Consider the following 15,852-nt stretch of genomic DNA (forward strand, 5'->3'; position numbering starts at 1 on the left):
TTGCTTTGTTTACTAATGCATTACAAAGAAATGAAAAGCAATTTCTAAATGAAGATTTGAATTTAAAGTAGTCTTAGGATCTTAGGATTGCCAATAATTTCTCTTTGAGTATCAATAGATTTTAGAGATTTCAGTTTTTTAAAGTTTGATTTAAAAACATTATTTAAAAAAAAAATCTCTTATTACTGTGGCATTTGGCAAATTGTCTAGGTAATTTCTACTGACCAAAAACACAAAATGTTTAGTCTGGCTTAATGTGAGACAGTGAGGAACAAAGAGATTACTCATCTTTTTATAAAGTGTATAGCATATCTTTTAACTGTATTTTTCAACACAAGGCACTTTACAAGTCAAACTTCTGTAATTCATTTGAGGTATAAAGAATTCAAATCAGTCCAGAGTCATTTCATATTATTATAGTTACATTCATATGTAATAACAAGCCACTTGGATTATAATTATAATATATTAAACTCATACAGTCACTTGCAGTGAGTCACTGATTTTGCACCAATCCCTCATTGTGAGCAAACATCTGGCGACAGCGGAGAGAATTAACTCTTCTTAGAAGGAGGAAACTGAGCAGAACTGAACTGTGAATGACTGGTGGAGTGATACATTATCTGGCAAAACTAAAATCTTACCAGTGTGAGTTTGTCCATCTTTGTAACTTGCTTTACAGACATGATGCTGACTCTATTATGTTTTTCTTGCCCTAACCAACAAGGATTTACTTCTAACATGAAACCAAGTGGTTCACCAGACTTGTTAAACATGTTTATTGGAGGGAAACTGATGTTGCAAAGCATGCAAATTAGTTACCCACTTGTTTTTCATGGCTGCTGTAGTTCACTGGGATACCAAACATTTTGAGAATGAATCTGATGACTGCCTGTGATTAACATTGATTTGACAGAATATACCAAACTATATCAGTTTGTGATGAAGATTTGTTTATTATAGCCTTGAAATATCTTTTCAACATATTCATAGAACTCACATTAGGGCTCCACAATCCCAGTCCTCAAGTGCCATGTCCTTCAACTTCTGGATGTATCTCTGCATCTAATGACCAAGCTGTTGCCATTTTCCATTGGAGCAGGGATGCATCTAAAATTTGCAGGTGAGTTGTATTGGACTGGACTGAAGATGCAGACCCCTGACTTACAGGTAAAGAAAGAGAATGTTCATCCAAGAATACTGAAGAAAAAAAAAAATCACACTAAAGTGATAGGTGAAGAGATTTAAAACATATGGCTGCTTGCCTGACATTCATGTCACCATTTATCCCTGATTATTTGATTCATGACCATGCTGACTACTGTCTACAGTGGGTAAAATACTGACTGCTCATTACTACACCACAGAACACTTCTTCAAACAAACAAACTATATTTTCAAGTATTTCCAACTGGTTAACATTTGTAATTCTTTCTGTTCTTTTTTTTTTACTCTCAGCCTAAAGCTCTCACTGAATTAAAACGCCTTTAGCAGGGTTGTTCTCACTTCCCGTTGATTCAAAATGAAGTCTACCAAGTGCCTGATGAATTGAATTTCCTGTGTCAAAAGCCTGCGATTTCTAAGAAAATAATGAGCAACGCCCGAAGAATCCCCTTTCAGATTTCATTATGAGGGAGAGGTTCTAATTGTGAGGAAATTTAATTTCCATCGCTTTCCCACTTTCTCTCTCACAGCAAGTTACTCGCCTGCCTCTGATGTTGTGGTTTGTTTCAGATTGACGTTTTGCATGCTTTTAAAAGCCAATCATCTCCCGCTTAAACCAAAACCACAGCAGAAAAAACAAGATGAGCGCGTATCGGACAGAGGATTAATGTGTCATTCTTCTGCTTCTGAGCAGTCAGTTAGTGGATGGAAACAGCTGCTGCAGGTTCACAAGCATCAAAGTAACACAGAGATGAGTCTTCCCTCATCCTTCTGCTACAAAGCTGCTCTTTGGGTGTACAGCGGGGTGCAGCCTTTTCATCAGCATCACACACATCAAAGAAAAAAGAAAGAGAGCAGAATGAAAACAAATGGGCCCAGCATAAACGTTGCTTTCTTTACAGTAATGTTTTTTAAATTATTTTATGTAAATTATATCAATACTTAGGTTATTTTATTTTCACGATTGAATATGTGTGAAAAAGAAGGCGAACCTGCGAAACATTCATGTGTCATGTCCTGTGTGGGTTTTCCCCAGAAAATACCCACATGAAGAAAAAAAGACAAGGGTAAACATTGACTCATACCAGCAGCATTTTAACACATCGTCCTGTAAAAAGTGTCAGCCTGATGAAAAGTAGAAAGCATAAAGACTTTGATGATCCTTTTTAAATCACCCACCGAACAGCATCTTTCAGCCGCTTATCAAATGAGACTTTCTAAACAGTTTTTTTGTCGCTGTTGTTGTTTCACTGATGATTTTGCTGATACTACTGATAAAAAGTATTTGTGTTTCTTTGAAGTATTTAAACATTTGCAGTTTTCGTCGATGATTATTCAATTGGCCTGTCTGGTCACTTTTAGATGCAAAGACTGAGGCGGGACTGAATGCCCTGCATTGTCAGGTGCAGATTTGCTCTTTAAAAGAAAGAAAGTAAGATACAGTGAACAGCTGAGTTTTCACAGATTCATCTATTTGAGGAAAATGGCAGCAATGAAATACAACCAAAATAAAAATGGTGACAATAACAAGTAAAATAATAATAGTTTAAAAATAAGGAGGCACAAAGTGGCTAATGAGTCCACAGCCAAATCATTAGGAGGTCTTCAACCCAATCTACAAATTTGCTTTTAGATCTTATTATGAATAGTAAATGTGTAGATTTGCATATTAAAATGTAATCTTATTTGGTTTGAACAGAGAAAAACATTAGTTAAATATTTGGGCTTTGGACTTTTGGAGCCCAAACAGCAACAGCTGAATATTTTTTCTGTGTATCTAAATATATAGCACAGATGATAATTGCTGCAAATAAGGCTGAAATAGAGCAGAACTGAGCGCAATCATGTGTCGTGACACAATTATATGAGTAAACGTTGAGTCCGTGCATGCAACTGAGGAGAAAGAGAGTGGGAAAACGCCTGCAGGCATACAATGAATGGGAGGTTGAAGCAGAGAGGAGGGTGCAGAAAAGAGGGGGTCAAAATGAACACCATCTGGGTACATGAAAGGGAGGCGGGTGAGGGATGTGATGGGGTGAAACAAAACAAAAGCACCGCTGGTGCCAGCATGTAACCAACAACCATGCCACCATGCATGTTTTCACCCCCCCTCCTCTCCAGTCAGGTGGGAGAGGAGCTTTGAGACCCACCATCACTCATGCAGACTCTCCCCCTCTTCTCTTATCCCCCTGTGTGTTCAGATCATTGCCAAAGGAGCCACAGGCCACTTGCAGGCTGACAGTCAGCTCCTCTAATGGGCCTGGCTGTTTATTTTGTACCGCTTGGAAGTGGATTAGCTGGAGGTAATTATGGTTAATGATCTGCCCGCCTCACCCCGCTGATCTGTAGTCACCCGTTTGCTTGGCTAGCAGCGGCATATAGCTGCGAGCACCATTAATATGGGATAATGTTACCTATTAGAGCAACAAAAGGGAAAGGGGAGATGGAGATTTGTCAGATGGATCACATTGTGAAGGGTTTTTAGAGAGAAATGGGGTGGATCCATTGTGGTGCAAATGTGATGTTCAATGAGGTTCAAGGAGCTTTTCAAAATTACAATTTGATTACATCCTCTGACACGGTGTTGTTTTGTAAGAAACGGCCTCGGAGCAAGTGCCATTAAGTTTGCGATTAAGTTTATCGGGATGTTCCACACTGGGATTTCAATTGGAAAGCGGCGTTCATTTTGTCAGCTCTAATTGTCTCAGTTTTAAGATGTTTCAATTCAGACTGATTATTGAAACGCTCCAGTGTTTGATGAGATAATCGAGGCCTCAGTTTTGATGGCATTTACTTGCAACTAATTAACCAAAAGATTGAACTGGGACTATGATCTGCTTTTTAATTTAAATACCCATAAAAGCATTGTTTTCATCAATGTTTTATATTATTAGAAGTATTATATTTCTATTTTAAGCTAAAACAGTGTTTTAGTTTACAGGTGGGAAAATCCTTCCATATAGAACAACCAGGTGTACACAACGAAAACAATGAAAACATACTTTTTATAAGCTGATAATGTGCATCATCAAAAATCTGAAAGCTTTTGAGACAAAAATGCATTTAGATAAAACAATTTAAAGGTTTATGGGGTGTGTAATAAAAAAGAATGAGGGGAATAAGTATTTCTTTTCTTTGCTGTTTATTATTTGTATTATGTATTTACCAGACTTTTAAAAACCAATGCTGATTTCCAGACAAATATACTCATTAAAAAAGTGGTTAAGTATGTTACATAACGTTTTTCATATGGTTTATATTTCATATTTTTTGTACTTGCTTTTTGAAATTCACAGTAACTTTCCAAATAAATATAAATGTAAAAGTTTTTAATAAATAAAAAAAGAATAATAATCAAAATTGCTCTGATTGTTGATAGGCAATTTAATAAATAATAAGAAAATAAGTTGTCCTTTTCACTAAATGCACCAAAAGTGATAAACAAAAAAGGATTGTGCCGATCATTAAATAAAAACCTGACCTCTCAGTCTAGTTGTGGCTGACAGATTTTTTTAAGGACTCAAGCACAAACAAGTCATCTTTATTATGACTGTGAACAGCCATTTATTTTCAACTTTATACATTTTTGTTCCTCAATGTTGTAGGCAATAATTTTTCAAGGGCAAAGAAATTTTAAAATTGTTGATGCAAAAACAAATCGGGCTTAATTGGATCTAACCTTCAATCCAAAAGCCAAAAGAAAAGCTATATAGTTCTGTTTTATGCATAACTTACATTTTTCTATTCTGAATATCATTCATTAGACTCAAAATAATACCAATCAGACTTTGATTTTGGCCTGCTCCCTTTTTCCTTCTAAATACTACAACAAAAACGTCTTAATGCAACAGATACTGTATATGGAACAAATATTGAACACAAAACGAAAACTGTGCTGCTGGTTATCTGACAGAGGTTGAAATTAGCCAATTTGTGCTCTGATCTGGTTAGACTAACAGTCAGCAAGTCAAACTCCAATGTTATTTAGAATAAAGAAAGAAAAAACTGAACACGGGTACTCAGCTGGAAAAAACTGGTAAGTGAAACTTTATTTGAAGTTTGGATGTGTTTAAAGACAAAAGAAGAGGGAATTGTCCATTTCAATTCATTTAATGAGCCAGAAAAATATAAACTTTCTCTCTGAAATTGGCCTGACAATCATTGATCTGAACCAGTTGAGGGGAAAAAGTCAGATTTCTCTTTGGTTGAATGATGTATCACTAACCATTTTTGTTTGCTGAAAACATTACTGTGAAGTTGACTTCAACATGTAGCAAAAACACAATGAAACTTAATTTAAACTAATCAAACTAGAATAAAGTAACTCACTTACCTTGTTACTGAATGTGTATAAATACAAGGAAACACATCATTCCAGAGGTATTGACTTTCTTTCAGTAACAAGGGCATATTTTGGTTTGCATAAGTATGATCAATTCCAGTAAAATCACATCAAAACTGGTAAACATGTGTTACTGAGCTACCATGGACACACAGAGGGTCAGAGGAAGTGTTTCTAACTTTAATTTCTGAAACAGATTAGAGTTAAATAAAATCAGGAAATGCTCCTCTGTTAGAAGCCTTGTAACTCATAGTCATCCTAAACACTTTTCTCTCAAATTGCAGAAATCTGACACTTTTCCCTTTAAAATGAGAGACACACACACACAAACACACACATGCCTGCGTATGGACTGTCAGTCAAGTAAACCATCTGAGAGCGACATAAAAAAATTTATATCTTTTTGAATCCATCCATTTTGAAAATGCACCAGTAATAGCAACAAAGTGGTTTTTCGCCCCAAAATGAAGTTTTACTTAATCAAATCAGGGGTCAGAAAAACATATCTTGGTGTGAAAAGGACAGGACACAGCAGGGTTAAACCGATTATGTCCTGTTAAACAGGCCTTTCAAAGTCTCCATCTCAGACACATTTTCCTGCCTTTTCCAGTAATTTTTGAAAGCCTTCAAGCTGTAATAAAATATCACTTTTTGTGCATTTGTGCATTAAACGCTCTCGGTCTCATAGCATTTTTCTGATGATAATCGCATTTTCCCCGAACCCTCCCCCTCGTTGTATTCCCATCTCCCCTTTTAAAGCACTTTGCTCCTTTTTCAGTGAAGATGACACTAACGTTGGATGGGAAGAGGGGAGGGGAGGGGAGGCAGCGGTAGGCTTCAGCTAACAGTTCCAAATGGACCCGTTTAGCTGGGTCCTCATTCTTCAGGACGCATGGCGTTGTGTCTCCCTATGACTGCAAGGGAACAGGCCCTCTACTGCCCTCTCAGGGACTCTCGTAAAGTGCCCTGATGGTTCATAATGCAGATCATTACCCAGAATGCTGTGAAAGACCCCAAGTTCCCACTTAGATTTAGAGCTTCTCTGAGCTCCCGCCATGTTATGTCTCCCTGCAGATCTCCTGCAGACACTCTGATTGTCCATTGCCGCCTGCTGTCGCTTTGACTGCAGCAAGCTTTATTGACACAGAGTTGCCCCCGAAAGGCGGTCCTAATGCGTATGACAAAGATGTTTCTTTTCCTCAGTGTGAGCATGAAGGTGCTTTGAAAACAGAAGTTATTGAAGCACGGAGACAAACAGCTACATGAGGTGTGGCTTAAGATGTGAGCGCAATAAAGTCATGGGTAATGATTTCAAAATGAAAACAAGGGCAGAGAAAACTGATGGTGAAAGAATATGACTGCAGTTCTCTCTGCAGAAAACAATTCAAGGTTTCATTCTGGTTTCTTGTTTACGGGACAAAAACAATCATTTTTACAACTTTTCATTTCGGTCTAGCTCATGCAAACTGCTTTTCATTCCCATGTACTGTATGAGATAAGTGATTACTTATCATATAAACAACTGTAAGGAAAAGCATTACTTTACTTCAGAAACTTTATGCTCACAAACAAACAACACCAGCACTGTCGACTCTCTTCTTGAGTTATTATTTCCTAGTTGTTTCATGAACTACTGTATGTTGTTTCCTTTTCCCTCAGATTTAGGTTATTTTTTTCCCCTTGAATCTCAAATTCCAATTATTTCATCATCCTGGAGATCACATAGTAAAAATGCTCACTTCAACCTGTTCGGTAAAGTGCAGTTTTAAAGACCTGTAATATGACATGCAATCATGACTGCATGTCATGCCAGCAGTCAGTCTGCAAGCAGTAATATCAGAAGAGGGTGCCGACCCAAGTTGAAATCAGTTTTGATGCTTAAAGCATAAGCTTTCACTTTCTATTCAATTCATATTGTGTCGTTACAACATCTGTTTACCAAATTTACTTTACCAAACCAGTATATCTGGTTTATATACAGAAATCTATAGTCCATTCAGTCATAGTTATAAAACAAGTCACTCAGGTTCAGTTTATTTTTACCAATTCCTATTAAAAGGATTTGGTAAAAATATATATATACATATCTAAGGAAACTCAGCTGATTGTATCATGGTCCCTCCTCCTGAATGATCATGTAACATATGTAGACATTTGATTGAGCCTTTAACACTAGGCAGCAATATCTCCTACTGAGCATGCATGTGGCAACAGTGTAAAGGAAAATTCTCTAATGTTTATTGTTAACTTTAAATCAAGAAGAGAGGCTTATGGTAGATTACCTGAGCACCATGTTTAAATATGGTAGGGAGAGTCACTGTCGGTCTGTCATGTAAAGAACAGCATCTTTAAGTTCAGTGCTCTGTAAAAACATTCTATACCTTAAGTTCATTACAGTTGTATTATATTTGCTGTTTTTTTATGTATGTATGTATATGTATATTGTATATTATGTATATTATGTATATACACATAACCTGCATTTTAACTCGAGTCGAGCAAATCTCAATCTCGTTGTAATCTGTTGATGACAATGACAATGAAATCTTATCTTAATAACTGTTGTTTTTAAACATGCTATATAAATCTATTTGATATAAACATTGGTATTCCTTTATATCAGTTTTTTTTACTATTTTTGAATGTTTTTAGGTATTAGTTTTGGAAATTGTATGTAGTTTATGTTAACTTTCTTGTATTCTGATTGGCTAACATTTACACCTTACACTTACTTTCTATTCTCCCTAAAATGTAAACTTTTTTCAGAGGAACTTTAAAACAGATGCAGGTGTTTTTTGCAATCATTTTCACATTGTCTGACAAAAGCGACTAAACCATTTAAAGGATCAAATCCTTTATGATTGTCCCTAATTGGGACCAAATTTGGTTTAAAAGGAAAAAATTCAAGTCCGTTTTTAATATCAAATAGAATATAAGATCGTACTGAGCTGTGGATAAGCATCTATTAAACTTTCTGAAGATAATACATGTTAAAAGTGTAAGTTATATAGAAGCTATTAGACACTTAAGCTACTGTAAAGGCTTCTAAGAGCTTGTGTTTCCTCCAGCAATCATTTGTTCATTTTTACAATTAGAAACACCACAGCCCCTGCTTTATTAACTCTTTCCCTACCTGGCTATTGTCTTGCAAACATAAAAAGGGCTTCAGGTGCTGAAAGAGAGACAGGAAGGAGGAGTGGATTTAATGAAAGCTCTGGCATCTGTATCCAATTCATCTTGTCAACGTTGCGCTGCCATCTTTGCCCCAAAACCAAACCTCCGGCATGCCTTGCCAGCCTCTTTAATTACTTTCCCTTTTTGTATGGAATGGCAACTGGCAGAATTGACAGACAGGTGCGGCGACTCTGATTAATTAAAATAATAAAGAGAGGTAGAGGACGAAGGGGGGGTGGAATATCAATGCGCGGACAGCTTCTATTGACGGGCAAGCAGCGAGGGGACGTCAACAGGGCAGGGAACGCTGATTTACTCAGTGACAACAGGATGGCCTTCGGGCCTGACAGGACTCTACAGAAGACAGGCAGACAGTGAGTTAGAAGACGGGGAGGGTGGGGTTTGTGTCCCACTCACATCCTCAGGGGCTGGACAGGAAAACCTCCAGGTGCCTCAGCAGCTGCAGTGTCCCGCTCTGAAAATGCTGGTGCTATCACACCTATCAAAATGAGATGGAGTTAATAAAAGCCGTCTCTGGGGATTCATCATCTCTAACAGCCGTATATTATTTCAGGAGACAAAGGAAACATCTTTCTGAATGATAAGTCCTAAGAGAGTAGGTAGCCATTGTACTATCACTTTCTCATTATGAACTGATATCACATCGTGTTGGTTTGGTGGACTCAGGGTGAAGGTAAAAGACAATTATTCATCAACAGATCACAGCTGCAAAGATATTGAGCTACAACTAATGTCACCTGTTGGCTTACAGTGGCTTGCAATAGTATTCACTCCCCTTGAACTTTTGATGTTTTGTCACAATGGATTTCATTGGTAAGATGTACAAACATAGACATTTCTCTTCAACCTCTCTGATTCAACACCTTATGGAACCACCTTTTGCAGGCATTGCATCTCCAGATTTTTCAAAGTATGTCTAGACCAGCTTTGTACATTAAGCTCTGACAATTTCAACAGCTGTTCTTAACAAAACAGCTTGGACTCGGAAAAAACAATCCTTTCCGCAAAATGAACAGATCCGTGACCCCATATTTTTCATTGCTAATGCATAATTCTGAGCTTCACAAAAACATTGGGTTTTAAATGACTGCGACCTCCCATCTGCAGGTGGTAGTATTTGTTAATTCTACTACACTGTTGCCTCAGCCTTACTTGATGTCAAATTACAGTCTCTGATTGACATGGTAAAAAAAAACCTCAAGCTATTTAAGTTCTTTAAAGGTAAAAGTTTTTGTGTGTCCAATCAGTCTGCTTGTTATTTTTTTCTCACCTTTTTTCTTCCATATGTATATTTTGGAAGAGGTTTAATAAATATATATGTGTATATTGCAAAATCCCATACAAATCTTTTTAAAGCAGAACTAAAACATCTGTGATTTGATTGCAAAAAAATCCCCAAAACAGTTGCAGAAGGAACAGTAAACCTAAATCTTTTAGGTGAATCTTCATTTTCTAGATTTATGTGTGTGGGTGTGTGTGGGCTTGTGGGGGTGGGCGTGCGTGAGTGTATGTGTGTGTTTTCAATAAGAACAGTATGTGGTGCATTCTTGGTGTATTTTGCCAAGTCTAACAACTGAGTGCTCCTAAGTAGTAAAAGTCTTTTTAGTAAAAGTCACTGGATGTTTATAATGCTGTTTACTATTATATCTCATTAAAAGCTAAACATATCTGATAAACAATTAATACTTGTGTTTTACACCATAAATATAGAATTTTATTAAGATTTTAATTTGACTGTATCTTCAGTTAGAAGTAAACCCTAGCATTTATTTAAAATTAGGCTGTTCTTTGAATGTAATGGAGGGCCGTCCAAAATTGTACGGAGGACCGCAAATAGACCCTGGGCTGCACTTTGGACACCCCTGACTTGGTCAATTGACTGAATTACCTCCTCATGCACTTAAGTTCTGCAGTCCTCTCCTAATGACCTAATTATGTGTTTCTGGTGTGTTGCTTCAAAGAAATGCTTAAAAGTTGCAGGAGACTGCCCTAGTAGACTGGAGTTTGACACCAGTCAAACATTCAACTCTGGCTGAGGTTGTCATCCTGCTGAAAGGTGAACCTCTATAATATCAAGTCTTTTGCGCCCTCTGACATAAATACTTTCCTTGCCTGACCTGTCATTTCAGGTGGACAACCATATCTTGGCAGGTATTCAAAATAAAAAGAGTATGTGCCACCTTGAAAAAGATCAATGTCTTTTGAAAGGCATTGGTTCTTCATACAGTCACTTTTCCCTCTAATATATTTCCGGTTTATTTATATTAGAAGAAAAGTACATATAAAAATGAGTAATGGACATAGGAGGAGTTCACGTTGTCCTTCTGTGTTTGCATAATTGAGTCAGAGTTGTTATACTCCTACAGTAAGCTGCTCCTCTCTGCTGGTCATATTTTCTAATTAAGCAGTGTAAGAGCAAGAGTAAAAGTGTGAGAGCTGCTTTGATTTACCCTTTTTCAATTAATCAAATGAATGTTTCTTAATATACAGCAGCATTTCTTCAAAAGCATGCAACGGGACGCTGGAAGTAGCATCCACCCATACTGTGGGCTGAAATGTGAGAAGTGTAAGTTTGTGTGTGCGAAAGCTGACCTGCAGTGCCCACATCCTCAAGCTGACACTTTAGAGCTGCTCTGTCTCAGCTGAGCGTGTCAGAACAACAGAGACGTGGAAAAGACCAGCATGTTTACCACTTTTCTGTGAAATCAAATACAAGCAGCGCTCGCTGCGCCCGACTGTGTGAAAGCAGCAGATTGAGTCATTCACAGCTTCAAAGTTGCCCTGATACGCTATGGTTGTGAAAAGCTCATGAATGCCACCATCATTTAGCTTTTTTAACTACTAATGTATGAAACTACAATCAGAAGCTTCAGTTGTGTGTTTTTTCTTACATTAGGGAAGCTATCTTATAAACCAGATTTTACACATCAATGCAATACAACAATCATTCCAGTTTAATCCGATTCAGATTAGAATTTAGATCTATTTACATACATTTCTGTTTTGTTCAGTTCATTTCAACATGTAATCAAATACCTTATAGCAAAGACACTGAGATGTAATAAATTAGGGACTGTGTGTACATTAAGCTGGTACATCACAGTATGTATCTCTTACAGCAATGTTAAAAATGGGGAATTGTAATTCCCTATTGTATTAGCATGATGTCTGCTAATACTATGCACATCAATTCACATTTATGTTGCATTTTCATGTATTCCACAGAGTAAATGAGTTATTGTCTACTGATGAATTGCACTGATTCAGAAAAAGTCCACTTGAAAGAATTAAATAAAAAATAGGACAAATATATTTTGATGTATGTATATAAATATTTTTTAAATGAATATAATCAGTATGAGTGACTTTTTTAAAAACATTTTCTCCATTTTCACAAAGTTATATATTATATTTTATTTTATTAAACTGAAATAAAACTATTTTGTTGGCTAAATAGATTTAAATTGATTTAATTAATTTTTTTTAGTTTTATTTGTTGATTTATTGTGCTTTATTTAACTCCTAAAAAGACAAATAAATATTTGAAGACTTATTTTAAGATGGTAATTTATAACTTGCTGTGTTGACAGTAGAAATATAGGCACATATCTTAAAAAACGTGTTACGTGTTGGGAACATGACAGTTTGCCTTTGATTTTTCTACAAGTGAAACTGGAACAGAAACTTTTTTCAGTGTAGTATTCCTTTATGGGATTGAACCCTTACAGCAGAAGGTATTTTAAAATCCCCATCCACTAAATGTTTTCTTTTTTTCTAAGACAAAATGAAATGCAGCCATTCACGCTGTCTGCTGCTGACTTCATACTACTTGAAGAATCTGTGGTTTGGAAGCCTTAGACGCCACCTTCTGGACAGACAATGAATTGCACATTCAATTAAACGCCAGTCACATTCATTCTCCTTCAGTGAGCTTAACACAGCTGCTGAGGATCAGAATGGCTGACGGAAAGCAGGGACTTCTTAAAAATATTTGTTTATTAAACATATTTTTAGTTTTTAAGACCTTAAGAAACTGTTTAGATTTTTGACATTTCAGCTGCTATTTTGTGTTTTCCAATTTTCCATAAACAATTGGATTGTTTTGGTTTTTTTTCCAGTGGAAATTAAAATACAAAAAGGAAGACAAAGTAGATATTAAGAGGGGCATCTTTTCATCCTACTACTCTAAGCAAGTTACTCTACGATAAAAAATATATATATATTGGTGTGCTTATAAATGTAGGAAACCTCTCAGAGAAGCTGTATATTTGATATATTCATAATCAACTGCGTTGATGTACTGCCTGACGGTCTTAAACTGCGATGGAGCTGGCAGGAAATGAAACAAATTCGATTGGCTTTCCACTCTGTGTCCGAGGATTGGCTGCTTTGTTTCCTTCTGATTGTTCAATTAAAAGTGCGCCTCCACTTTAGAAGGCTGGACCCATTACAGAAAGTAATTTCAAGAGCCAAGCTGTTTGCCCTGCTTGCCTCTCTACTACAAGGAATTCCCTCTTCACTTCTCTGCAGTTGAGCCGAGGCAGAGAGTGTTGGTAATATTAGCTCCCGTTTTTATTGAGAGATCCATTAATTGTAGCCTCCTGCCGCTGACCCTTTGACCCCCGCTGACCCTGAGACATCATGTTACCAGCCAGTCAAACGCAGAGTTAAAGCAAGTTGAACAGACATCTTTTGAATAAAAAATCTTTATAATAAAACTAATCTGCAGCTTTGAGCAATATAGCTTTGGGTAGTACAAGAAGTCCAACTCACAGATCTGACAGCTGGCCTTGGCATCAAGATCTTCCCCCATCCATTAAGTATTTTATTAATCAAAGCATCTGTAATATTTGCCTTATCATACATTGTGACGGCCAACTAAAAGGGGATATTTGTCCAGAGAGCTCCTTCAGAAGAAAAAAAAACAACATTAGGCTGCACTCTGGGTTGTGCATTAGGAAAAACAACATTCAGCCTTTGGGACGGGGTTATATACAGTAATATACTACCATTAAGTATCCTACTTATCTAATGCAACCATTTAGTTTGTTGGGTCTTTACGAGGAGTGTGGAATTTCTCTGAAATCATCCTGACATGTCTGCAGTCGCCGTCTGCTCGCTGTGTATGTTGATAGTGTGAACCTTTTATGGAGGAGTACAAGTGCTGTATCGCTTCCAGTTCCTTGACAAACTATTTCTGAGGATGATGGCTGAATACGTTCATTGCAGCTTTATGACGGGTCATTTAGGAAGTATCATTCCTGCAGTACTTCACAGGATCTCTTTATCAGCTGCTGAGCACGCCCCACAATAGAAGACTTGTGTAACTTTATATATACGCTTTTGTCTGATGGCTACATAAACTGCACTCTACCTGTTTTTCGACAGCCAAGGTCTGGTCCTGGGACGGGCGCTGAAAGCAAACACCTGATTGTATTATTGTCTCCCCTTTAAGCTGTTGTCACCTAGCTGACCGATTATGGGCAATTACCTGCTCTGTCGGAATCCTAGCCGAATAGATTGAATTCAGATTGATTTTTGCCCAGGAAAGAGGGGGGAATTTAAAGCCTTTTTTAATTGGGTATTTGGTGTGTGCTGATCTGAACACCGTGGACTTCCCCAGGGATCCTTTATGGGCCAATAATGGCATTGGAGTGGGGGGGTGCTGCAGTCTCGTCAGCCGACTCCCTCCCAAGGCCATAACCCTGCATTTGCTCTGAGTGCTTTTCTATTATGCATTGATAGTTGAGCATCAATCAATAAGAGGGGAAACAGAAAACCCAGCGAAACCAACTTCTTAAGTGTAAAATGCCTCTTAATACCCAAGGCCTTTCAAACAACTTAACCTGGACGCTTTTTACCCTCACCCTTCCTCCCTCAGCTCTTTGAGGGACATTTACCGGCGCCTGGCGACACAATGTTTTATTTAGGAGGGCTGGAAATGTGCAGCTCTCAGGTGAAAATGCACCACAGTCCTTTTGTTATGCTTCAGCAGTATATTACTGGGTGTGTGCAGGCACCAAAACAAGCTCACAGAAGCAAATAGAACAGTGCATTTCAACTATATCAGCACATTTTGTTTCTACAGTTGAAGCTGCGGTCGTCAGTTGTTTGGGTTTGCTTCGAGTGATAATAATCCTCAAGGTTGATAAGGTCAGAGAAGACTCAGTTTTTATAGGTGAATGTAGTATGTCATGAAATCAAAACCCACACATGGGCTGAAGATGATACAAAAAAAAGGGCAGCCTCTTTAAACGCACTTTTCAGCTGGTTGAGATTCCGGGAAGAAAAGAAAAGTGGGCAAAAACTAAGCCTAACCACAGATAAGAGAAGCGGTGGGGATTGGACCTCCTCAGTGAAAAAAGAGAAGCGGGAGACAGTCACAGCAATGACCAGCCACCCAATACACAGACCCACCTCCAGCCGTTTAAATCTCCCATCAGCACCAGTCCCCGACGGCCCTCCTGTCACTACTAATGCACCTTTTCCTATAGGACAAAGCCCCAGATACAGTAAGGTTATCTGGAGCTTTACGGGAATTCTCGGAATTGGCAAGTTCACCTTTCCTTTAGTACCGATGACAGGGGGAGATACAGATGGAGGCTATCGATTGTTGGTAACACAGCATGTTTTCATTCAACACCCCTGATAAGCTTTAGATGCTGCGTATAGCTTACCTACCTACCAGTTCAAGTTGCCCTTCAGAATTCAGTTTTTATAGCTAGAGCAACTTTGATAACTTATAATATTCATGTTTTAAGGAGTATAAGCAATGAAGTATTGGTGCACATATTACAAATGTTTTCTACTGAAACATTTCCATGTGAAATATTGCTTACAGTGCTTTGCAAACGTATTTTTACTCCATAAACATTTTATAAAGTTAATCACAAACGTCACTAAAACGATATAATGAGATATACCAACACAATGTAATGTATGATTGCTTTCAATGTTATTCTTAAAACAATTTTGAAAAAAATATCTCACTTGTTTATATGCAGGCCCAGCCTTGCAGATTTGAAATATTTTAAAAATAAGAACCTTTAAGCAGATATTAAACTTACTTTTCATTAGGCCAAATTTCTGAATTAAAAATTTAGTTGTTGTTGGTCGGATGTAGTATTCTAATTTTAAAGGTTGCTCTTTTT

Source organism: Xiphophorus hellerii, chromosome 23 (genome assembly GCF_003331165.1).
Source record: "Xiphophorus hellerii strain 12219 chromosome 23, Xiphophorus_hellerii-4.1, whole genome shotgun sequence".
Lineage (NCBI taxonomy): Eukaryota > Metazoa > Chordata > Actinopteri > Cyprinodontiformes > Poeciliidae > Xiphophorus > Xiphophorus hellerii.